Genomic DNA, 26,914 nt, shown 5'->3' on the forward strand with positions numbered 1-26,914 from the left:
AGAAAGTATTTGTTGATCCTCTATCAGCAGAGGAAAGGAAATGAGTCCCTTGTATCCAAGAAGGATGCTGGAGATAAGTCCGTTTATCACATCCTAATAGCTCCTGGTCAGGCTCCTCATTAGAATGTGGGAGCGAGAGCTGGTGGCTGGGGAGTTAATTACTGATCTGAGATAGTTTCAGAAAACATTGTGAGGGACTCGCCCAGCTACAGATAATGACAATAACTGATAGCTGGGAGAAGGTGATTTTGTACGACGAAAACACTGGCTGTAAACAATAACATCCATCTATTTCGAGAATATGAAAGGATTCAGGAGACTCGGCATAGATTATCCTGTCACGGGCAGATGTGATTCAAGGAGTCACACAGAGCCTCCACGTGAAGGAGGGGACGTGAGCCAAAACCCCACTTGAATCTTCCTTAATCTCAGGTTACCCTAACTGGATAATTTAACCAATCTTTGAGTTCATCTTTCAGGTATATGTACAATGTCAAGTGTAAGTAGAAGCGTAATTGGGGAATAAAAAAATTCTTAATTTTTTTTTTTTTTTTTTAAATCCTGGTGACCAAGATTTTTAAGGACTTATCTTGAAAAGCTCAGAGGAGGAAACCAGGGCTGTTGTGGACAGGTGTGCAGGTTGTGTACTTCCAACGCCAGAGAGTACCATGCGTATCATGAACATTCCCGATTCATATTTGTTAGGAAAAATTTTCTTAAAAGTGACAGTTAAATATCTTTGGAAAAACTGGACTTTTGTTGAATTGTTACCAACAGGACTTGAGTGCTAGGGGCCACCCTGGCTAGAACTGTACCCATAGAGGCTACGAGCACATGTTCCAGGAGCAGAATGTGACCCATGTTTGTTTGTTTCAATTGCAAAGTGTGGACCTACTGCATTGAAGTAAATGAAGCTTTGAATTGTTTGCCAACATCTAAAAACCAGGCACATTTACATAAAAACGTTACATTTCTCATTTCCTTCAGAAGAGAGGTTTTGGGTACTTGATTTCCGCATAAAAATCCATAACTCCAGCTGCATGCAGCCCTCCGTGGTAGGGGACAGGGCTTTCCAGCTTGCCCCAACCCCACCACAATGCCCCTGTCCTCGGCTGCCAGGGCCACTGTCAGTCATTATTTAATACAACACTGTGCTTTATTTTTCTCATAGAAATAAAAGGAGAGTCAGATCATTCTCCATCCAGGTCTCCAAAGGAAGCTGAAAAACATGGGTAGAGGAAGAGGAGGACGGAGATGATCCAATAAAAAACAGATGCTCATCTTTTTTTTTTTCTTTTTTTAAAAAAGTGGGAAACATGTCTCTGTGTTTAATATGCACAGTGGATTTTATGGAATGAATAAAATCCTGGATCCCGCAGGCATCTGAGCTTTAAACCTCCGCAGGGAGATTGTGGAAATGGAGGAGACACCCTCCGCCCCGGGGAAAACGCCCTCCCACAGCACTGCCCAGGCCACGCCCCGGTGCACACGCCCAGCCACAGGGAAGCAGGAGAAGGGACCCCACGCCCAGGCCAGGAGCAGGGGGCCCAGCCTCCTGTCGCCGAGGACACGTCACTTTGTTCGGTGGCTTCCTGCACTGTGACTGCAGGGGCGTCTGCGATGTGTGCTGCTGGCCCTGACTACCTGACTACCTGGTAGGGGACCTGGGAACAGGTCCTGGTAAGAGCCACTGACCATGAGCCATCACTCATAACCCTCACTGCTGGCAGAAGCAGGGACGTGGCCCTCGACAGTGCAGGATGAGGGCACAGGGTCAGCAGGAGAAGAGACCTGCATCACTTGGAATCACGGGTCGTGAGCAGAGGGAACCCATCTTGGGCAACTTAGGCACAAAAGGAATGAGTTGGAGTTCCGGGGTATCCCTAGGGTAAAAGGAAATGGTGGGACTGCAGGCAGCTCTGACCTCAGATGGCAGGCACCAGTGCTTCAGGACTCAGCTGTCAGGATCTTGGGCTCCCAACTTCCGGCTGTCTTTGTCACTTGGCGAAGAGCTGGGAGATGGAGTCTGATTGGCTATAGCTGGTGTCACTCACCTACCTCTTGTCCAGAGGAGGGCGGTGAAGCTCGATGGATGGTCCGTCTCTGTGGACCACATGCCCTGCTGGCAGGGTGCGTCAGGGGTACCCAGCTGTCCCTCCCTGCTCTGGCAGCCTTGGGGCTATTCTTCATACTCCCAACTCCAGCCACAGTCATGTCCAGTAGGCACTTCCTGACTAGGGCACGGGGCAGTGCTGTGGGTGAGTCAGAACTTGCCAGTACTCACAGATGCCAACCTTCACTTGCCCTATCTGCTCTGTCTCGAAGGGTCTCATCTTCCTAGTTTTGAAAAAAATCATTGGCTTTGGAAGGCTGGCTTCAGGAATAAAATAATAATAATAATAATAGCTGTTATTTATTGCTTAGCCTGTGAGCTGGGGTATGTGCTCAGCCGTTTGTCTGTATTATTTTGTTTGATCCTCACGTCTGACATAGACATTCTTGTTTTACGTATGTTACAGGTTATAACATGGACATTTAAAAGCTGAATATTCTCACGTCATTAGCTGGTAGAGCTCAGCTCAAATCCAGATACACTAATTGGCGCATAAGCCTTAAAACTGGGTGAGGAATTGAACCCAAGGGTGATTTACCACTGAGTCACATCCCCAGCCCTTTTTTATTTTTAGACAGAGTCTCTCTAAGTTTCTTAGGGCTTCACTAAATTGCTGAGGCTGGCTTTGGAATTGAGATCCTTCTGTATCAGCCTCCCCAGCTGCTGGGATTAGAGGCATGCACCTCAGTGCCCGGCCATTAGAGGGTTTTGGATACAGCTTGCCTGAGACATTCCAGTTCACTGGAGGCCAGAATTTTGGTTCCCAAATGTATCATGTCCCCAGTCCTTGTCCTGAGCAAGGCGGCTTGAGAAGAGGCTCGATGACCAGAATTCTGTTGTTTTTTTCCACTGCCACGTTTTTAAAGGTCATCGCGAGGCGGGGTGTGTTTTCATGAATCTCCTGTGTCTTCACACGGGCTTTCTTCATTTTGGGGTTACATCCATTTGTCTGGACTTTTGGTAATAAAGTGCCCTATCCTGTATTCAAAGATTAATAAATGAGAAGTGTTTGTTTTTTCTTAACAAAAAAGATAAATTTATGCCATTTCTAACTATCTCTATGCTGTTTCCCGGGTTGAAATGTTGCTGGTATATGAGGCACCACTCTGTCTCACCTCATCTGCTAACGGTCTAGAATATACATGCACCTAGAAGATGCTCCAACCCAAGAATGCAATGAGGAGTGAAATAAAGTATGAGCAGGCTTTAGGAATAAGTAATCATCAGAGCAGAAAAGCCGTTTCTCGTTACTGCTTCATAGGATCCAGTGTTTTTCTTCACCTCCGTCGTTCGGGTGGGAATGGTGTGGAATTGTGATTTCAGGTCACACTCCCATCAGAATGGCTAGGAAAAGTTTTCTTTTATCTCCTGGGATCACAGAATATAACGTAACCTTAAATACAGTTCCTGTTAGAGATGAATAATAAGTGTTTAGTTTTCCCATTAATTACCAGTTTTTGGAGTAAGGAGATCGCATTGTAATGATCTCCACTGATGACAGATGAGTTTGAATTTTGTTTTATTGGCCCTTTTCTTGTGTGCCAATCTGCCCTTGTCAATTCCTAGGTGTTTGCCACATTCACACCGCTCACAGTCTCTATGGATGTTCTGCTTGTCTGAACTTTGGTCACTGGGAATCCCTTCTAGTTGCTTGGATGTCCTCTGGACAGGAACCTGTCATTCACTGAATATTTCCTTGTTTTCTGGCAACAGTGTGACCTGGATTGAGCTCGTCTTCTGTTGCACAAATGAAAATGACAGTCTATATGAATTCTGAAAATCAAAATTGTTGGGTCATATGCACCAAATTTAATATTTTAAAATATTAAGAAATGTCAAATTCCCCTCCAAATTGCTCTCCCGCTTGTACCCCGGGAGTACCTCATGTTCATTAGCTCTTGAGATTACTCAAGTCTAGTAATGTCTCCAGTGAGATGGGTGGAGATGGTACTTAACTGCTGTTTTGCCTTCTTTTTCTCCAATTACTAGTGACGTTCAATACGTTTTAATATATGCTTATTTGCTACTTGCGGCTTTATTATTTTGTTTTGGTCTGGATATTCTTTACTCATTTTTTAATGGGCGGCTCCCATCACTTCTAAATAAATTCAAACAGAATTTCTGTTAGTAGGTTGCAAAGGCAGCTCGTTCTCGGCGGCGTCCACTGGGTGGCAGTGTTCACCCGCTCAGAGACGGGACCGGCCCTGGAACCCCGCAGCCGCGCTTACTTCCCTCGCCCGCCCCGGGCCAGCCTCCTCGGTTGCTTCGGCGGAAGATCGTCGGGAGATGACGTCATCATGTAAGTTGGCCAATCTCCTGTGCACAAAATATTTTTCTTGGAATCAAACTTAAATAAAAATAAAGCCGAATTGCAGGTGCTCCCGCTTTGGCCCCTTTGAGCTCCTGAACATGCCTTTCTATTTTAAATGGAGGCGGGCCCAGGAACTTGGGCGTGATCTGCACGGGCAGGGGCTCTGGCACCTACAAACAGAAGGCACCTGTTGGCACTCAGCTGTGCGTGTGTGTCGGTAAGCTGTGGGCGTGGCAAGTGCTCTTTTCATCTGCAGGCTGCCTGACTTCAACCTCAGGAGCTTGGAGTTTTGCTCCTTTGATATTGGTAAAAAGAAAAAAAAATCACTATTTATTAAAGCCCAATCCTTCATAGAGAGATACCTATTTTTTAAACTTTTTTTTGACCATAATATGCATATAAAAGTCCCTAAACCGGAGTATAGTCCAATTTTTATGTGTTAACACCAAAGCAAACAAACATGGATGTCAGGACCGAGACCTGGCCAGTGCCACCCCAGGCCGGGGGCCCCCTTCCGCCTCCTCGCAGGTCCGGCCCACGGCGTCCCCCGCGTGGCCAGGGCCGAGGCAGGGCTGCGGCTGCTGTGTGGTGAGGTGGTGGACCCCGCGGAGTGCGCGCGCTGGGCCTGGCCTCCCTCTCAGAACCGCCTTCGTGAGGTCCCGCGGGGACTGTCGCGTGCAGCTGAGCTACAGCCGGGATTTCGCTGTGGCGCGGGGCTCCACGGTGTGAAGGGCACCGGTTTGTTCCATCACTCCGCACAGCATCTGGGATCCTAGGCGGAGTCCCTGGTGGATGCCCCCAAGGGCAGCTTTCCAAAGTGGTCGTGTCCATGACACTCTGCCCATCAGCCCTGGAGGTCCAGGTGCCCCGAGTCCTCAGGACCACTTGGCCCTTTTGGTCCTTTTCATCTTAATCATTCTGTGGGCGTAAAGCGTGAGTCCTGTTTAGTAAGGTCTTGAACCAAAAGTTCAAGCTTCAGTGCACTGCCCACCTGAGAAGGCAGAGACATTTGAAAAAGAAATCGGTGCGGGGGAGGGGGTTGGGGGGAAATGAATTGGGCTTCAAACGTCTGTTGGCAACACTGTTGTTCCGGAAAATAAGTGGAATCCGCTGTGCTGGAAGACATGTCTTTTTTTTTTTTTTTTTTTTTTTTTTTTTATATATATCTATTTTTTAGTTTTTAGATGGACACAATATTTTTATTTTATTTTAATGTGGTGCTGAGGATCGTACCCAGTGCCTCATGCATGCTAGGCACGTACTGGACCCCTGAGCCACAACCCCAGCCCCAAGAAGACATGTTTTTTAAAGGCTCATCCCACCGGACCCATATTAGTGAGAAAACAGAAAAGCAACTCATGTATTTTCTTTCCTTCTTAAATTCCAAGATAATTGTCTGTTATACAATTCCACGGATCGTGGGCCCATGGGATCCTGAGAAGATGCATGAGGGTGCAGCATGATGGAGGGTGGGCAAGGCCACCTGGGGAAGAGGCAGAGGCTCCCTCTCCAGCTACTCCGGGTGTGGAGATGGGCCGTGTCACCGGGACTCTCCTGGCTGTTTCCCTGGTCCCGCTGCTGAAGTGGTGCCAGCTAGCAGGGAGATTCCTAGTTCCTGGCAGAACAGGCAGTCACCAAGGCCCAGAAGTGTCCCTTGAGTCGTTTCCACTAGAGCCGGCTCCTGGCACCAGGTGGCGCCCGTGACAGTCACAACTTGGGGACTCGGACCTGCCTGTGAACAGCTCCTGGGACCAGAGCAAAAACCCAACCCACATTTTGCGTGGCTGGATTTTGCTCTCCTGCTTAGGACATCATGGTGGAGTTTTCATAGGTCAATTAGAAAATGTCATCTGAAACCTGGGCCTCCACTTTGCACCCACAGAACCACTGCTGACTTCTAGATGACACATCCCAGAAGGCTCCCAGAACCTGGAGGGACTGCTCCCAGCGTACCTGCCAGGGCAGAGGCTGCTCTAGTGTGGGGGGCACTGGGGGTGACAACTGTGGAGTGTGCTGCCCAGCACTTGCCTGAGAGAGGAGAAGCAGGTCCTGCCTCAGGAGCTGGAGCGTCCTTGAGGATAGAGGACATATCCAGAGAATGTAGGCAGGACTCAGCTTAGGGCCTCGGTGCCAACACCAGGATTTCGGGTTGCCAGGGCTGGGGGTTAGGAAGGCTCCCTGGAGGAGAGAGGCCTGAGTGGCTTGACCCTGCATCTCAGATATGGTGGACCAGTGGCCATGCAGAGCTGCTTGGGAATCCTGAGCATGGCCTGTCGTCACCGGAAGGAGCTACTTCTGTGGCTCCCTGCTCGGCCACATAAGGACAGTCACACTGAACTCCCAGGGATGGCTACAGTCCCCAAGAATGAAAAATGTCACCCCAATAAATGCCAGGCCCCTCTGTGGACTTAGGCACAGGATGGAATTGCAGAAGTATGGTCTAGACTAGCTTAAGAGGAGACTCCGATATGTAACTATGTAAGATGGGCATCCATGTAGCTTTAATTTATGGCTCATGGCAAGACTTCTGGAACATTCCTTGCTCTGCTCATCTTTCTGCTATGACCCCTTCCATGTTTCTCAGCCCCTCTCCCCTGCAACCCTGCCCAGGACCACCTGCCTTGGCTTCTTTCCCCAGCTCTGCTTGTCTCTTTCTATAGATGTCCCTGAACTAATTCCCTGTCCTCTCTTTTCCCCCTTCCTTTGCAGTGGATAGGAGAAGAGAGGCAGTGGGAACCACCGCGGGAAAGATGTCAATGAGGAGTGAACTTGACATTATTCACACGGCGGCTGCACTCTGCCTCCTCCTGAAGTTGACATTGAAGGGAAACTGAACTCAATGTGTCCCAAGATTCATAAATTCTCTGCAGAGAGTCCCCTCAGGCTCCCTCCTGAAGTGTCTGTACCTGTTTCTCACCATCTCCGTCACCCTGCTTGCTCCCTAGGTCCTCTGAATTGTCCTGAACATTATCTTTAAAAAAAAAAGGGAGGACAAAAGAAGGAACAGGAAAGTTCTTCTGGGCAAGAATCTAATGAGACCATCATCTGATGGGGGTTGAGTGTGGTGCACTCACTGACCCTGTCAGTCCATCCATGTCCTGTGGGCAGAGTGGCCCATGGCATCGGGCCACACGGGCCCTCTTTGGGTGTTACTTTTAACATCTGCGCCAGTCTCTCTTAGATCCTCATTGGGTGGAAAAGTCAATGAAAACAGACACAATCCTTTCTTTTGGTCTTCTTATTAGTAGAGAGCTCTGTCTAAGCCACTTTCAAATAATTGATGGCTAATTGAATAGGATCAGGATCAAGCACAGCAGAGACCTCCAAAATAAGTCAGAAATTACGTGATCCAGATAATTCCTTCTACTCAGGCCCTCAGAGAAGGAGCCACACAGGACGTGGCCGCTGGGTAGGATTGAGAAAGAGGAGGTTTGGGGGTGGGGGGACATTGACTCCAATGTGCAGAGTATGTGGGGAGCAGACCTGCTTGAAACTCAAGCTGGAGAGGTCAGATGGGGACAAACGGAACCTGACCCTGAAGGCCAAGGTGAGGATTGTGGACTTTGTACGGAGGGCAACGAAGACCACCAGTTTTACAAGCACAGGAGAGGCTGGATCAAAGCAGTGCCTCTGCAAGATGGGTTTCCTCCTGGACTTCTCCCCAGCTGCAGGGGAAGGGGGGACACACAGCACCTGGGAGCAAGGGCTCTGCTCCAGGCTGTTGGGCCCTGACCCTGGCCAGAGCTGCTCATGACAAGCATGGCGTGGCCGTTTTGGTATCCACACAATGGGGCCACTCTGAGAACCCACCTCAGAGTTATTGTGCAGATGAAGTCAACAAATTAGAAAATGGTAAACATTATACAGTACTCTGGACAGTGCCTGACCCCGGCTATCTACTGACCATTGCTGGCTGCCATTTTTATTATTCCCAATGGACAAGGGAGACAGCATCTGTCCCCACCTCTCTCTCTCCTGCGGGGCAGCTCTCCCTGTCTTGGGGCAACACCTGTTTTCTTCTTTCACTGACATCTCTTAGGAGCCCCTCCTTCTCAGGCGTAAACTTTGTTTTCTGCACCTCAATCAAAAGCAACTAACGATACCAAGTGCTGACACGTCTCTCTTCTGTGGTATGATGTCCTCAGATGTTGACTTTTGTCTTGTCCAAGCTGTTTCCTTCTCCTGGGGGGTAGGATACCGATGACACCACTCCTTGGAGTTGTTTTGAGGGTTAAGTAAGAACACATCTTAACAAAACATCTGCAGCCAAGGCTTCCACAGAGGGTTAGTTTCTCTGTACATCTTTGGCATGGTGGCTAAGGCCATCTGTCACACCTGTGATGTCACTCTACAGGTCACTTCCGTCTTCCCTAGGAAACCACCACCAGACCACAGCTTCCACGTACAGATTGCTTCCTTCTTTCTCTAAGCACTGTCTTTCTCTTTAGGTTTCATTGTCTCTGTCTTAGTTTGCTTGGGCTGCTGTAACAAAATGCCACAGACTGGGTGGTGTAGGCAACAGAAATCGATTTTCTCATGGTTCTGGAGGCCGGAAGTCCAAGGTCCAGTTATTAGCAAGGTTGGCTTCTCTGGTGGCCTCTCTTCAGGGCTTGCAGATGTGGCCTTCTCCCTGTGTCCTCACCTGGTCTTCTTTCTCTGTGCACGTGTCTTTTGGTGTCTCTCCCTCTCTTTTTAAGGACACCAGTCCTGTTGTATTAGGGCTCCTACTTTATGTACAATTTAACCTTAAATCCATCTTTAAAGGTCCTATTTCCAATTACAGTCACATTGGGGAGCAGGGCTTCAACACATGAACAACCCAGTCCTTGACAATTGCTTCTTGGTTCTAGCTTGCTTTGCAGATCATCTGTGTGCTCATAAAGTACAGCAACAATGGCTGAGTTAGATTAGATAAGTATTTGGAAAATCAAATTCTCTGTCTCCCACCTCCATGGGTGGAGTCTATTTCCCTGTTCCCTCTTTGTCTTTGGCATGTGTCTTGGTTTGACCAATATGAGCTTCCACGGCCAGGGGTGTCCTCTTCAGCTGTCACCTTTTCCACAGGCAGAACATGCCCCAGGAGCTCGGAGTTCAGGGAGGACCAGAGGCCTGTGCAGTGGGCCCAACCTAAGCCTGCATCCTGAGCCCAGTCCCTCAGAGTTCCAGCTGTCCTGCAGATATGTGAGAGGTAAGTGCTCATTGTTAGGTGTCCCTGAGCTTGGGAGTGGATGTTATGCCACACTGGGAGGGTGGCAGTTGATGAATGCAATCATACTTACGGAATTCTTACCATCTTCTGGGACCAGTGCATTATCTCATTTAATTTTCATTAAGACCTGGACGATGTAGATACACTCATTTCCTCATTTAATAGACAAGGAAATTGAGAATTGAGGTGAAGCAGCAATCCCAGTGTCCTGCAGCCAGACAGCAGCTGGGCCAGGATCCCACCCAGGCCACAGGGATGCCTGTATTATGTGCTCCTATTCTGTGAGCCTTGAGAGGACAGAGCGGTCTCTTCTTTTATAGCTGGCGCCAGGATTTCCTGGTTTCTAACTTCCCCTGTAACCCAGAAAGCTACTATTTGGAACATCTTCCAAAGGCCCTGGGACGGGATGGATCCAGTGGCCCCTTTTTAGTTATCTGGACCGGGCTCCTCTGAACAGCTTTCGCTGTGAGACGAGGCTGCAGCAGGTGCAGCCTGCTCTGCTGTGCATGTGGCAAGCAGCCTGCGAAGCTTATTTGGGCCGTAGGAAGAAGTTCCAAATCTCTCTCCACCCACAGTCTTCAATAACCCTGCGCTTGTCTTCTTTAGCCTGTCAACCCGGCAGACAATACTGCACCTCTTTGTCGTCTTTGTCTCTCCCTCCGGCTTCCTCTCTCTTGGTCTTTTCCTACCTGTTTGGCTAATTCTTGGTTTGGGGCATACGGTTGAATCAATTAATAGAGGATTTGCAGAATCACAAGTGCAGTTATTACAGGACGGTGTAATTAACTTCTTCAGACTAATTGAAAATTTTCATTTAGAAAGAGCAGCCAAGTGCCTCCTTGCTTAAACGGCTTTCTCCCATAAAACAGCCTCATGAAAAGATTCTTTAATGTGTGTCCATAAACCCGAGACCTCCAAGGCTGCCGCAAAACTCTGGGAAAAGAATGAAGTCATTTCTCTTGTCTTCCTCTCCCCCTCCTGCCTCCCTCCAGCCCTCCTTGGAGTTACGAAATGGCCAGCAGTGTCTTGGGCTGCTTCTCAAGGACAGAGCAAGGTCAGGAGAAGTGGGCTGGAGTGAAGAGCCTCCAACACATTGTGCCTTTTGATTGGCAGAGTGAAGCAGAGTGTGTTTCTGGGACTCTCACTTGGCACCTAGGCGGGCTGCTTTGGATGCTGGCATTTCCTTTTGGGAGGACCCCACCTTTGCTCTCTCTCTAGGTCCCTTGGGTGGGGCTTTTCCATCCAGACTGCTCCCATGATCCAGGTCTGTCCAATCAGTGACTACTTCCTGGTCACAGGATGTGATGGGTTCAGAGGTTAGCATGCGATTCTCCAAATGCACCGATCTGAGCTCTCTGCTGGAATTACAGAGGGAGAAACTCAGTGTCAGCTAGGCTGAGCCACCAGACTGTGGCCTTGACCTACCGTAGCCAGCTTGCTCTGGGGAAGGCAGTCATACCTGGGAAGTCACCTGGAAAGCAGGGCCAAGGTGTAGATGTCACAGGGGCCATCTGTGGGTCTCGATCCTTCTGTGTCTGAATGAGCCTTGATTCCTGGACCTCCCACGTAGACATGCAGGCATAATTAGGACACTTTTTTTTTTCTTCTCCCAGTCTGTATTGGATTTGGTTTTGTGTTTTCAAGTTAAAGAGATTGTAGAGCAATCATAGAATAAGTATTTGTGCAACCACCAAGGGCAGGCTCTGATAATGATCATGGGGGAGACAGCATGAGCCACAGCTCCAGGGATGGCAGGTTCTAGAAGCCCAGTGGGTGCAGGCTACTACTGGAGGGCTTTTGGTCCAGCCTCAGGGATTCTTAGATTGAGTTTCACTTATTACCAAGTACAGTGGAGGGCAGCCACGGACCTTTTCTCTGGCCTCCAGCAGAATGACCAAATCTTGGGCTCTGCAGCCAGCAGAGTTCACTTAAGTCCAAGACTGTGAGTTTGGGGCAAGTGACTGGCCCCTTCTGTGCCTCAGTGTCCTCACATGTAAAGTGGGAGTGACCTCCACGATGACCTTGTGATGATGTGCTAACGGTTCCTGGGGCTCATGTCTATGGGGTGCTTAGCTTGGTGCTAATGGTGTTGGGTATAATTGCTGTAGGCAGGGTTTGCACCAGGAACTGTACCTAATGGAGAATTAGGATAGTCAGAAGTGACTTGTCCACAGGGGTCCCAGCCCATCAGAGTGAGGAGATTTAAGTAAGGAGAAAGTCTGCTCTGCCATATACTTCTATCAATCACTTGCTTATTCACACTCCTAATAGGGACAAATCAGTCGAATCTCAGGATGATCACGGCATTAGCTGATGCTCATTCCAGGCGAGTGAGGAGCACAAGCCCCAGCAGCTCCATCAAGACCATCCTTTTGGAGAAGTGGGTACGATGGTTTTAGGTTCCACCAGAGGGCATGAGCAGCAATGAGAAAATTTCAGTGGGTGGCCACAGGGATTCTTGAGGGCAGGAAGACTTGGGTGATGGAAAACCTGTCTGACAGTTTAGAACAGCAGGGTAGCAGTCTACAGTGTAATTCCAGCAGGCAAACTTGGAACTTCAGCTGAATGATAAAGATCGCTGCTTAATCTTTACAAAACCCCCAAGTGGCAGATATGACTATTTTCTCCATTTTGCACTAAGAGGAAGAATGCTTAGACAGGCTATGGCACTTTCCCCAAGTAGGCCCTGGGGACCTGAGAGGTGGGACAGGGATTTAAACCGAGGTCTCAGTGGCTTTAACTGCTGAGCCAAATGATCTCTGAGTTTGGGTCTTAGCAACCGGAAAAGGCAGTGCTAGACCCCAACAGACCAATGCTGGACCCCTCTCCATCCTTCCTTCAGAAGAGCCCCAGAGTTCCTCTGATTGATAAGATATGCATCAGTGGTTCTTTCGAGGAGGCAAGAGAAGGTTCTAGGGGTTTCACAGTTCCCATCTCACGGTAGCTGACAACTGTACCTGGTAAATATTTGTTGGATGAGCAGCGGATTGGCATGGGAGGTGCCGTCACATCTGACAAATGTGGTGTTCGTGCAGTGGCCCAGGTGATCACTTAGCCTCATTCTTAGATTCACGGGGATTGGGAGCCAGACTGCTGGAGTTCAGATCCTGGCCTTACAAGTCACACCTGGTGTGACTTGGTCCCTGGGACTTGACTTCTCTCAGCTTCAGTTTCACCATCTGTGAAGCGAAGAGCCTAATGTCCTGGCCATCTCTGTGGAGTTGCGTGGTGGCTGAAGGACGTACTGCGTGTGTCTGGCGTATTAGCCCAGCAGATGCCCGTGCTCACCAAGAGCACCGCTGCCTTTCCTTGCCCTGGCTGTGGGTGGTAGGAAGGACCTGGAGCCCCATGGTGGAGTCCTCAGCCACCACGTTGCTCATTCCCATTATCCTTTCTCCTTCTCTTAGGTGTGCTGGGAAATAGCAATTTAATTTTAAAGTTAGCATTTATCTCTGCCTGCCTACCCAGCCCCATGTCATTATAGCAGCTGTTTCGTGTTTATCTGGAAAAGCTCTTTGGTTAATAATATGCTATTGGATTGCTGTCGAGCGCGATTGTGAGGCGGCGGCGAACGGCACTGAGTAAAGGAAACATGGCCGCAGCCTTTTCTTCTCTGTGCCTCTCACGCTGCCTGCAAGGCACACGGGGCTTCTCTTCTCTTCTTCTGTAGCTCACTCAGAAATGGAAGGAGCAGGCAGTAAATACCATGGGACTGACGGGTTTCCAGGGAGTCTTAGAAAGAGAGAAGGAGACTGCTAGGAAGCCAGGTGGCATAGCAGGGCTCCTAAGCTCCTAAGCTCCTAAGCCTGGCCCTCCTGCAGCCGTGGAGGAAGAGACCCCAGCGCAGCCTGAGGAGAGAGGGTGCTCCCTACCAGGGTGGGGCTCATTCCCACTGCAGGACTGGCATGTCATGTCATGTGGGACGGGACCCTTATAGAATCAGTAAGTGCTGACTTCTAGGGATCTGTTCCAACAGTTGAGGCTGATGGATTCAGACTGGACTGAAATCTTCACCAGGGTCAATGAGGCAGTGACAGAAGCACTGGGCAAGTGGCCCTTTTGTCCTGCATTTGCCATAGATGCACCATATGTTCTAGAAGGACCGGATTCCCTTCTTGGATCTCTGTTTCCATAGATGGGCAGCTTGACTTCTCAAAAACAATAGCCGGCATTTATCAGGTGCTCAAAATGTCCCACTCATAAATCAAAACCCTCTATTTAATCCCCATTTGAGCCTCACAACAAGGAAACCAAATCACAGCTGCTCAGCATCAGCTGCAAAGCTGGGTCAGTAGCCTGGCCACCGGCTGCAGCCACTGTGACCCCAACCACGTGGCCTGTTGCCTTTGCAGCAGGATTGCGGTCTGTGCTGCGTGCTGATGTGCCACCTTGTTCCAGGGCCAGGGTGAGGATCCAGCACACCATCACGTGCACAGCTTGCTATTGCGCAGTGACACGCTCTCAGTCTGCAGTTCTGGGTGAGCTTGGTTGGCCAATTGCTTCAGGGCACCTGTGACTCAGGATTGGCTCTTGAGAGCTCTGCACCCCCTGGCTGCAGTGACTGGTTCAGGGATGGTCAAGTCACCCAGTTGCTAGATCATGACGTGACCACAGTCTCAGCAAAGAGGAGCCCTCTAGTCCCAGGGTCGTCACCTTGGCAAGTTGCAGACACGTGCTCCTGAGAGTCCTGCATCGACAGGTGATGCTTGAGAAGAAGGCAAAGAGAGGGTGAAGAACAGAGAGAGGGAGAGGGAGAGAAGAGAGGTCATTCCTGCTGACGTTGTTAGAACCCCTGGACTCTGCCATGGTTGGACTCACAAATTACTTGAGCAACACCCCCCTTTTATGCTCAAGGTAGTTTGAGCAGGGTTTTTGCCTCTTGCAACTGAAAAATTGTGACTTGCATATACCTCATCTCTGACCTTCGCCAAAAAGAGAGCGCTGTAGATTGCCAGGCAGGCCTCTGCCACACGTTTGCCTACTGTTCCAGGCCTTGGTTTCTCAACACTTGGGAACAAAAGCTGTCTTCCAGAACTTTTGTGCTGGGCTGTGTGATCAGTGGCAGTTGGCCTCTAGACTCAGGGAGCCCTTGGTGATCCACTGGCCACAGCCTGGGGCTCAGGGCTCAGTGTGAGAGCATTTGTGATGATCAGCGGAATCAGGCCCTGAAAGGTCTGAGCTGTGGCTTCTTGTTACTGTTCATGTCACCTGTGGCAGCCATCAACCCAGCAACCCCACGGCTGCTAAGGGCTTCGGCAGAGAGTGACAGGGCTGCAGACAGACTGCAGATGGGACTGCCTGATATCCTCCAAGATCCCCAATTCAGTGCCTTCTCACACATTTGACACCTATGTCACTTTGAAATTAATCTTGAAGTCAGTGACTCCTGTCCTCTGCTCAGCTACTGTTACTCAACTAAAATGCTGCCTCCTGCAGAAAGCCTCCCCGGATACCCAGCCCTATCAGAGGCTGAGCTCCCAGGTGTCCAGGTTGCTGTTTGAATTTGGCTGCCACATCCTCTGGGGTCCCGCCAGCTGCTCCGAGTGCTCTTCGCTGGCTTGAGGGTCCCAGCTTCCTCTGCCCTGCGCCTGCCCCTCTATGGTTGAGCCACTGTGCCCACAACCAATGGGGATCCAGAAGTGCCCAGGTCTGTGTCTCCAGGCTGGTCCTTTGCCAAAGCTGAGGGTGGGCATGACTGTGAATGCTGGGCTTGCCAGTCTCGGGCTGGGACAGCTCTGAGGCACAGTTGCATTCCCAAGTCCTCTGTGTGCTCAGGCAAAGCTGCTCTCTGTGTGGCTCTGGGGGAGGTGGCCCCCTGGCTTGGCCTCCTGCCTTCCCTCTCCTGCTTCTGCCTCTGCCGCCTCCCTGGTCTCCTTGTGGGGTCTTTCTCAGCACACCCCCTTCACGTCCAGACCCTCTGCCTCAAGTCCAGACCCTCCGCCTCAAACCCCCGGGTGCTGCTCTGCTCACACTGTGCACCACCCACCTCAGTCCTTACCAGAACTTTAAATTAGATACTTAATTATTGCTGGTTTCCTCCTGTGAAGGCAAAGTCATTGACTTATTGGTTGTTGAATCTCTAGGGTTCAGGACACAATGTGCTACTTATTGTTATTTTATTTGTAGTTACTTATATGAGTTGCAACTCTCTTATTAATAGTGAGCTATTGGAAGGTAGGACCCATGTCTGATAAACTTTATATTCTCTACACCATCTACCACTGGGCATCACTATTATGAGACCAGTCAACGTTAAGTCAATGTTATTTAATGAATACATGCTATTGATTAACAATATGGACTGAGCATGTACTCAGGGTCTGGGGTGGGGCAGGAAACTTATCTTTCCTTTTACACATATTAAGTTTTCTGGGCCTCTGTAACAAAAGAGATTAATAAGAGCCAAGTATAGATACTTATTTAATGTGTCACATGACACAGGAGCCTTTTTAAGGCGGTAAAGACCTGCAGAGACAGTTGAACATGCATGCTTTTGTAGTAAATGTTCTAGTGAGCTTTCCATCACTGTGACCAAAATACCTGACAAGACCAACATCGAAGCACAATTCACAATAGCAAGACTGTGGAACCAACCTAGATGCCCTTCAATAGACGAATGGATAAAAAAAATGTGGCATTTATACACAATGGAGTATTACTCTGCATTAAAAAATGACAAAATCATAGAATTTGCAGGGAAATGGATGGCATTAGAGCAGATTATGCTAAATGAAGCTAGCCAATCCCTTAAAAACAAATGCCAAATGTCTTCTTTGATATAAGGAAAGTAACTAGAACAGAGTAGGGACAAAGAGCATGAGAAGAAGATTAACATTAAACAGGGATGAGAGGTGGGAGGGAAAGGGAGAGAGAAGGGAAATTGCATGGAAATGGAAGGAGACCCTCAGGGGTATACAAAATTACATACAAGAGGAAGTGAGGGGAAAGGGAAAAAAATATAAGGGGGAGAAATGAATTACAGTAGAGGGTGTAGAGAGAGAAGAGGGGAGGGGATGGGGGGAGGGGGATAGTAGAGGATAGGAAAGGCAGCAGAATACAACAGACACTAGTATGGCAATATGTAAATCAATGGATGTGCAACTGATGTGATTCTGCAATCTGTATACAGGGTAAAAATGGGAGTTCATATCCCACTTGAATCAAAGTGTGAAATAGGATATATCAAGAACTATGTAATGTTTTGAACAACCAACAATAAAAATTAAAAAAAAAAAAAAAGACCAACATCGAAGAGGAGAAGTTTGTTTTGGCTCATGTTTTCAGAGGTGCAGTCCACGCTCGGTCAACTCCTAGCCCAGCGTGAGGCAGAACTTCATGGCAGAGGGCATGGTGGGGGAAAGCAGCTCAGGACAGGGAAGTCAGGAAGCAGAAAGAGAGCTCTGCTCACCAGGAACAAAAACATAAACCCCAAAAGCACACCTCCAGTGACCTGCTTGCTCCAGCCACACCCCGTCCGCCTACAGCTACCACCCAGTTAATCCCTGTCTATAATAGGTTAAGGCTCTCATAACCCAGTCACTGAGCTTCTAGGGGACACCTGACATCTAAACCATAATGGTAGGTCTGGTGGAGACATGTGAGGGACAGAGGGGGGCTGAGCCAACAGGACTGAATCGGGGTACACCTAACAAGGCCTGTGTGTGTGGACTCCTCCATGTCCCTGTGTCTTTGGAGATGAGGATGCTCTTTTCCTCTGGAAATGGGTGGCTGCTCCTCCTCTGAGGACACATGATCTGTTTCAGAGGTCAGAAAACCTTCCTAAATGGATGGCACATCCTTAACCTGAAGCAGTGTGCCCAGCTCCTCCTCTGTGACATCCTGCACCCTCACGGTAGGAAGGAGCGTGTGCCACCATTGTCTGAGCATCTCATTTGGCAGGGGAGAGCTGAGATGCCGGGAGCTCAGCTCAGCCCGAAGACAGTGAGTACGTGGCAGAGTGGGTGCCTGACCTTGGCTGCTATCTAAAGCCAAAGCCCCATCTTGCTGACTTCCTGGAATTCCAGATGGGAGGCTGCTTTGAGGGTTCATCCTCTTAAACCGAGCTGAGGAATAGGTGCTGAGATAGGTGAGGTGCAGGCCATAAGGCAGGCGTGGATAACTTCACAGCCTGCGACTGTGGCAAGTTTGTTGCTTGCCCTGAGCTTTGTCTTCACCCCCAGGATGGGCAAAGCTGCTCTCTGTGTGGCTCTCTTGACAGCACTTATTATTCTCAGAACAGTGCCTTTAAGGCACGGATGGACTTGTGGTGGTAACTCAGCAGGCAAGTGTGTGAAATTAGTGAGAGCAAGACTGTAGCCTTGGTGGATGTGGTCAGTCCTGAGTTAGAAGGACCCAGAGAGCTGCTAAGCTAATGGGTGGGATCCCTTCTTCCTGGTCAAACTACCAGTCCTGTTGATCACTGCTCGGGAGCACATGAGTTAGGATTCTTTGAGTTGCAAGTCAAACTAATTCATCTCAGCCCCATCAATGTAGGGAGATTATTGGGTCAAATGAATAAGACCAGGGATGAGCCCTAACTTCAGGGATGGCTGGATCCAGGAGTTAGCATTAGGCCTGCATTTCTTCCACTATTGGACTCCACATGTCCCTGTTGTCTTTATCCTTAATTGTCCTTGCCCTCTGAGTCCACGCAGTATCAGAGCAAGTTCAGGCTCTGGGCAGCTTCAGGCTTATCAAAACCACTCTTACTGGGAATGGAGTAAGGACTGTGATTGGCCCTGCTTGGGTCATGTGCCTTATCCTGGGCCAATCACTGTGTCTGAGGCCAGAGGATGCTTATTGGCCAGCCTGAGTCACATGTGCACTGTGTGTGGAAGTGAGCCTGTGTTAGAGCTGCATCCACCAGATGAGGGAGGGACATGTTTTAAAAGCAAAGAAGAATATTGCCAAAGATGGTAATGGGTTAGGAATCTGGGCAGAAAAAAACTAGTTATTGGTTGAAATTTTTAGGTCATCTTCTTTAATAAGGTCTTGGTTAAGGACACTGAATTCACCACTCCATAACCAGCAGAACCCCCCTCCCCCTTCTTGGCTGGAACAAACTTGAGCAGGATGGAAAGATTCTGAGACATTGTGGCTTCAATTACCGTAATGACCAGCGCCCAGTGAGGCTGTTCTTCAAGGAGGAGAGTGTCGAAGGGTTCAATTTCTAGTCTTCCCATTTAGTTTTTAATTTTAATTTTTGACATAGTCCAATCCTTTCAATAAAAAATCAAGAAGCCACGAGAGGATGAGCAGCAGAAAGCGATGCTCCCCCCAATTCCCATGCCGTCTGAAAGCAAGGCTGTGACGTGGCTGGTTTCTTGTCTATTGTACCCGCGATGCTTTTATTCATAAATATGAAAATGCATTTTTCCCTTTTTAAATAAGAGTCATCCAACTGTTGTTCTGCACTTGCTTCCACTTTCAATATATATTTTATATTTCATCCCATATTTGAATATAAAGTGCTTATTTATTCCTTTTTTCAGCTTCATAATACTCCATTATGTGACTATGCCATGATTAGTTTAACCAGGCCCCTGGAGAGGCACACACAGGCTGTCTATAACTTGCTATTATGAGAAATGACACTGTGGTAAATAACCTTAGGCATTTATTGTTTTGCACATGTGTGAATATATATGTAAATTTATACACATATAAAAATTCCTAGGAGTAGAGTTTACCACTGACTTTATTGTTACTCACGGGGTAATGCATTTGTAATTGCCAAATGTATATGGAAAAGTTGTATCAATTTGCATCCTGTGAGCAATGTACCCCCACCCCCCACCCCACCTCACCAACCCAAGCAGTTTTCAGTGTTTTCCAGGTTACTTGTCTGGGGAGAAATGGTACCTCATGGTCATCTGCCCTTCTCATCTGCCCTTCGCTGGTACCCAGGGTTCACTGTTGTAGTGAGTGTGCTTTATGACCCCTAACAGCACCTGCCTTGTGATATGCAAGAGGGAACAAAGAGGGTGTTAATGAAACTCGGAGGGAACTGAATTTAGAGCTACTGCAAACATAGGAAATAATGAAAGCAAACATCAAGATGTTAGAAGCGTGGTCAGGAAATTAAAAAGATGAGCTGTAGCTTGGAAATAAGTAATTAATAAAGAAGTTTGTGAAGATGGAACCAAAGTGTGCGACAGACGGGAAGATGGTGACATTCTTGGACTTCACTGAATGAGCTCACATTTTCCTAAGAAGGCAGGGTGTGTCCTGGACACGGCACGCTTCCACGCGTGACCAATAACTCTGTTGAGAGACCCGCAGCGGTTTCCCTTTCTGTGAAATGGGGTCTGTCCCCAATACTGGCTTGTGAGCTGGTGGCCGTGAGGGCTAAGTGGGAGCATGAGGATGAGGACGTGCAGCACAGCCAGGGCACGGGCCATGGGAACCTGAGACACAGAGACCCCCTCTGAGCCCTTCGCGAGCCTGCAGCCCTGTGTGTTCTGGGGTTTCTGGGAGTCACAGAGTGCTCTAGGGACATAGCAGGGGAAAGCATTTTTACTCAAACGTTCTTGGCAAATTACCTACAGATATCCAAGAGGAGAGGGATGTGAGTTTCCAAGACCCTTATCACGTGTGGTGATTGTCTTCTCCTCTACATAAACATGCGATTTCATCCCCTTCTGGGTCCCGTGTTATGTTGATGGCCTCGTATTCTTTTTTAAGAAGGTCTACAATATTGCATCTGGTTCCCGAAGACCTGGCCCTGCCTCTGATGGATCAGTGTTGCTGTTACAGTGAGGAAACTTAGGGGGAGGCAAAGGGGTCTTGGCTCTGAAAATGAATTACGGCAACAAACAGCAGCTGAAGGGCTGGGGGTGCTTCGCAAGCTCCTTCCTCCTTCCTGCCGTTCCTGTGTTCTGTTCTCTTCCCTTTTGCCTTCTTTCCTGTGCAGGCAGCTGTGGGACGCCTGGCTCAGTGCTGAAGTCCCCGCTGTCATGAATCTGATATAGAAGTTGGGGCGACGGACGAGGAAGCAGCGTGTCAACAATGCATCCTGCCTGGCATCGGGGGAGCGCTGGGCCCGTAGGAGAGAGCAGGTCAGGGTGGGGATGCTTAGGGTCAGCTGTTGGTAAAAGTCTTTTCAGAATGGTGACATTTCAGCCGAGCCCTGAGTGGCAAGCAGAAGCCACTCCTGGAGCCGGGGGGTGTGTGCAGGCAGAGGAAGGAGCAGGTGCGGAGTCCCAGGGCGAGGGGTCTGTGGGACTGGTGGCTGCTGGCCGCCGGGAGCTGACCATGGCCTTCGCACAGCGCCTTTTATTCCAACATCGTGGGAGACCACTGCAGGCTCTCAGTTGTGGGACAGATGCTAATAGAGTTGACAAACACGCTGAGAAGAAAGCAGGGGTTCGCAGGGCTCCCAGGGGCTCCCCTTGTGCCAAGTCACTCTATTTCCTTTCTCATGATATTTATGAAAGTAAGAGATTAAAGCAATTCTTGTAGACATTGTGGATCATGTTTATAAAAGCATTTAATGAGATAACTCAGGAGAGTAAAATATGGAGTAGATGATAACGCCTTGCAGCAAATTTGCACCTGTTTGGACAATAAATTGAGGTCAAGACCCTGCTGGGTTCCAAGAACGCCTGCGTATCAGTTTTGTAGGTGGCCAGTGCAGGCAGGAAAGTCCACAAATTCCATGGTAGGACCTGCATGACAAAAAGAATGGGTGCACTTAAAAACACTGCCCTTTAAGACAAGAGTTAATGAAGTGTGGATTTTAATTTCACTTTGTAGGTCGGCCCATATCCAGTCAAATTTAGTCTTTTAGAATTTTTATTTTTTAAATTTATTTTAAAAAAATTTTTTAGTTGTCAATGGACCTTTATTTTAGTTATTTATATGTGGTGCTGAGAATTGAACCCAGTGCCTCATGCATGCTAGGCAAGTGCTCTACCACTGAGCTACAATCCCAGCCCTTTTAGGCATTTTTAAATGACTATCTTGATTTATTTAAAAAGAAGAAACAAAATTTATTTAATGATAGTCTCAGAGGGGGGACCCAAAGTAAGACTGAAATGACACCACGTGAAGGCCCTTCCCCAAGATCTGGCCTTGCGGAGCTCAGAGCTGGCTGGTCAAGGTGTGAGAACCTGGCTCTGTTAACTTGCAGAAGAGGAAAATCTAACAGGACAACATCGGATGACTCCCAGGATGAGGGCAGGACGCACTGTGAGGCGGGCTGGGAGCGTGGCCACTGCAGTGGGGGCTTGCAGGGCAGAGAGTCCCAGGGCTTGCCCTGCTTTGGAGCTTCTCCAGCTGGCTTAGACAGCCTGGCTTGGGCAGGGGCTGCTGTTGGCCAGGTGAGGGCAGGGAAGGTTTGAGATGCAGTCCCACCAGGCAGTTCAGCCATGCTCAAGGTGACTCCTACAAAGGGTCAGGGTACTCTCCTCAGACAGCAGAGTGTGTGGGGCATAACCAGAAGGAACACAGTCCCTTATCAGTATCAACTACAACATTAATAGAACTGTGACATCTACCCTGTCTTCCTGCTTTCCCACTATGTATACGTACGCACACATGCGTGTGTATTTAGGGTGCATTTTACATGGAGGTGTGGGAACAGTTTCATATGAAGGAATGGAGAGAAGTGAGCCTCTGGCAGTCCTTCCCTGGAGATTGTATGGAGAATTAAAGGAGCATCATGATGGGGCCAGAGGCCGTATTTGACATCCACGATGTCCCTTGGGTGGCTGCTTCTGAGGTGTGGGGAGACCTTAACGTCTATTCTGTTGCCTACAAAGACTCTTTGCTTAGCAAATCACGGTTTTCATTATATGTTCAAAGATACTCTACTCACCTGGGCTCATGGAGCCCACAAAGAGCTGAGTCCAGAGAGATGCCAGCAAGTCAAGGACAGAAGCGGGTGCTGGAGCCAATGCCCCAGCACCACCTTGCACAAGCTGCATGTCCTGGGGCAAATCATTTGCCTTCTTAAGCCTCAGTTTTCTGATCTGGGCAATGGGTATGGCAGGATTGCCTTTCTCCTGCTGGGTCTGGGGTGAGGGTCAGCAGAACCGTGCCTGGCAGAGTAAGTGTCTGAGGTGTCAGCTTTTACATGCTAAGCCCATGGTATATGGAATCAGACAGGGTCTTCCAACATTGCAAAACACATATTGTACCAGGTCCACCCTGTGGTGGCAAAGACATCAAAAGAAGTTAACGGAGACAAAGTATTGGCCCAGGACCCCCTTACATGGTGGCTGCTGTGCTGTCTGTGTGCCGGCCTTGCTGGTGGCTGGCCTGGAGGTGCTGGGCAGCACCACACTGTGAACCTTGGAAGACCAGCACGTCTGTTTTAGCTCCAGAGAAGATGCAGGGCAAGAATTTTCCACTGTTTCTTTTCATTGTTTCTGTAGAGACTAGAGGTAACAGCATGGGGAAGGGAATTTGGAAATTACAAATATTTAAATTCTTTCCTTAAAGGAAGAAACAGAGGATGGGTGTCCGGAGCCCTTCCCGAGAGTGTGGGGTTGGCAAACCTTTGCTATAAAGGGCCAGAGAATAAGTACTTTAGGCCCTGCAGGCAGAGGGTTTGTGCCTCCGGGCTCCACCTAACCCCCTTAGCAGAAGCCAGCCACAGATAACAGGCGACTGGTGAACGAGGCTGTGTTCCAATAAAACTTTATGGACAGAAGCAGGCGTTGGTTCTGATTTGGGCTGTGGGCTGTGATTTACTAAACTGCTTTAGCAACTGAAACAGAACACATTGGCGCCCACAAGGCCTTGGGGGGTGGAGCTTAACAGCTCACTGTTTAATAGATCGCCTTCCTTGATCTATTATTCATGGAGAAGCCTCCTAGAGTTTCAAAGCATCCAACATCCACGGAAAAATCTGGTCATCCCCCCTAAACCCAAGTGGGAGCTCTGGCGTTTCTAGTTTTAGATTTGCTCCTGGTGTCAGCTGGATCAGACCCATATCATTTCTACAGCATGGGGCCAGAGGATGAATTGGGGCACAACTCAGGGTCTTTCCAAACCCTTGTGTCTCCCTCAGCTGCCCATGTCCTCTCTTCTCAGAGGCACTGAACAGGACGCCCCTGGTTGCTGGTGCAGAGTGTTCCTTGCTGGTCACCCCCTCACTTGGATGTTTTATCTTCTCACTCTTTGGCCACTGCAGAGGGACAAGTCCTGCCAATCCCAAGATGGTTACTTGGAAAGTACAGAGCTTTCTGATCTCTCCCAGGCTAGTTGTCCAATAATATCTCCCTCCAGTCCTGGGCACAATTGTGTTTGCTTAATATTTGGTCTTCTGCCAGGTAATTTACCTATAAGCTATGCATGGAAGAAAAAAGAAACCATCCATCTAAAGTATTCAGATTTTGGCCTTAATTAAAATGCAGAATAAATATGTAAAGGCTAAAGAGCATGAATTATAGATACCGGGGTTTCTATATTAAAATCGGTTTTCATCTATGCAGGCGCGGGTGTGTTTATGGCAGGGAGGAAGTGTGTATACAAGTCGGCAGAAAGCAATATAATTATAACTGTGTGTGCTTAGCAAGATGGGAAATGGATCTATTGTGAGAGAATGAATCCTCCCTACCTTTCTCATTTCATTGCCTCCGTGGATTTTTTTCCACCTGATTCTATAAAGGGCTAATCCTGACCCTTGTTATTTAAATTGCCTCACTATGGTTAGAGAAAAGCTGGCTTCTGTGTCTTAAAAGCCCTCGCTCACCTGGCTCCAGGGGCAAAACCTTTTCCATTCATGGAACCCCCCCCCCCCCCCCCCCCCCCCCCCCCCCCCCCCCCCCGCCAAGGAGGCCTCTAGCTGTGAGGGAGCAGAGAGTTTTCAAAGGCTGATGGTCAGGTCATAGCTCATCCACCCTGAAAGTTGGTGACTCTGGATTTTCCCACAAGGGTCCCAGATTGGAGATGAAGAAATCACAAAGGGCCGAAACCAAGGTCCAAGTCTGTGGCTCTCTGCATAAGGGTGGGGATGGGTGGAAGGGATGCTGAGGTGGAGGTCGCCTGGGTGTCTATTTCATAATTGGGGCTCTCTCCACCCCCCCCCCCACATGTAAGCTTACCGATTGGTATTCATTAGAAGTTACATTAGCACATTGTTTTAAGGTACCGCATTGGGAAGACTCATATGGAGAATAATTTGCATTACTCGAGAATGTTGGAAAACATTATTTAGATGTGCAACCAACAACGGTGTTATAATCAACGTGGACGCAGAACGGTAGCTGGGACAGATGGAAGAAGCCAACTTTTCTAGAAAGCATCTACATTTAGGGAAACTTGGTTTCAGAGAAAAGTGATGCTTTGAAAAAATCCTAAACCCTCAAAGGCATGAAAAATGCACTTGTGGCCCATGCACTGGGCTCCTGATTCCTGAGTGACCTCTGGGGGCTGGTGGGCTGTGAGGCCTGATGCTGCTTTGAGTCACCTTGCTGGAGGCAGAAGAGAGGGCCATTTCCTGGGGATTAAGCAGAAAGGAGCTGGAGGAAAGCAGCTTCCCATTCACTGCACTCCTCAGACCTGCAGAGGCTGTGATGGGGCTGAGGAATAGTCTTGCTTTTTTGAGTCGGTTCCAGGGACTTCGTCACGTTAGCCTGAAGTTACCTGTTGCTGTTTGCAATGTGAATTTGAGGAAGAGGGAGGAAGGTGGGCTCTCCCAAGTTTGGGAAAGAAGCCCTGTCATCACAATGTTCTAGGGTGCCCCGCGCGTTAGGGTTTTCTAATGTGGTATTGGGGTCTCTCTCTTGGGAGTGTCAGGACAGCTGCCTTCTAGGAGGGTCTGACCAGTGGAAAGTTGAGCTTGTCAGGTGCGAATCCAGAATGTGGGAAACAGGAGAGATTGAGCACTCACAGGCTCCGGAAGTGGTGGGTGCTGATGGGAGCCCCGCCATCTGCAGAGTTCAACTAGCGGGTGAGGAGTTGGGGGGAACCTAGGTTCAAGCCTTTGGGGTCCCAGTGTTGCCTGAGCAGGTTCCCACAGACTCCTCACTGATAGGTTTAGGGTGACTGGGCGCCAGCAGCAAGGCCTACTGTGACTGAGGGATGGAAGCTGTGGGACCTGTGTGCAGTGCCGGCAGAGGTGTGTGTGTGTGTGTGTGTGTGTGTGTGTGTGTGTGTGTGTGTGTGTGAGAGAGAGAGAGAGAGAGAGAGAGAGAGAGAGAGAGAGAGAGCTGCCCCACAGGGAGGTCGTTATAGAAGACAGGTATCTGGATCCATCACTTCTGCCTAGGAGCAGGCCAAGAGCTGGTGCTGTGTCCAGGGTGACTGAGCCCCGCCGCAGTTCGACCGACATTCAGATGGATACAGGGCACCATAAGATTGTGAGAAGTTTTCATCACGGTCACCGTGGAGATTTCCCCCAGACCTCCACCTCCGAAGCTGTGGAGCTCTCTGGAGCAGCCGGGCCAGGAGAACAGGGATCAGCATGTTGTGGCCCAGGCCCATCCAGCTAGCACCTGTTCTGTTATCCAGCTCTTCAAAACATCGCCAGCCTCGCTCACCCACAGCTGCTTCTGCTTGCAAGGTGCTGCATGGACTACAGAGCCTGCAGTAATCACTGTCTGGACCCTGCGTCAGACTAGAGGGAAGAAAATGAAATCCAACCTGTTTTCTAAAAATTTGGAAACTTCAGCATTTGGGGTTGTAGGTCTGGGACACCCTCCTCTGCACCCCAGACCCCTCACCCCCCCGTGTACTATTATTACTCTGTTGGCCCGACTGAACGGACCACATCACAAAGGTTGACATGGTGATATTTTAACAGAAAAAGTGATGGATTTTTTTTTCTTCTCTGTCTCTTGCTTCTTGAAGCCACATAATGGACATCATCATGTGACAGTGCCTTCTTTCCTCATTATGAAATGGTAAAGGTTGACCTGCTCAGATCTTGTTTGCAAGCATAGTCTTGGCTAACTGGGACACGTAGAGTCTTCACCCGGTTATCAGACTGGCAGATATTTCGACAGGTCTCACAGATAGAACTGTTTATATTTACCTGTTCCTCGGCACAGGTCACGTCTTCTCCATTGTCTCTCCACTCCATGGAGGCCCCCCCCCCCCGCCCCTCGCTTGGGCCATACTCTTAACAATTACAGGCCAAGAATTCTTAGGAGAAAAAGTGTCCAATTGAGACACTTGGAAACCTGTCACCAACTGTCCCTTGCTTCCCTTTCTTCTTAGGGAATGAGCCGAATGTTGAGTTCTTACAGGGTAATTACCATATATACAAAGGCACATGCCGCTAGCCCACACGGGACACCCCATAATTTTGTGGGCAGCAGAAACAAATAACCAT

Source organism: Callospermophilus lateralis, chromosome 3 (genome assembly GCF_048772815.1).
Source record: "Callospermophilus lateralis isolate mCalLat2 chromosome 3, mCalLat2.hap1, whole genome shotgun sequence".
NCBI classification, from domain to species: Eukaryota; Metazoa; Chordata; class Mammalia; order Rodentia; family Sciuridae; genus Callospermophilus; species Callospermophilus lateralis.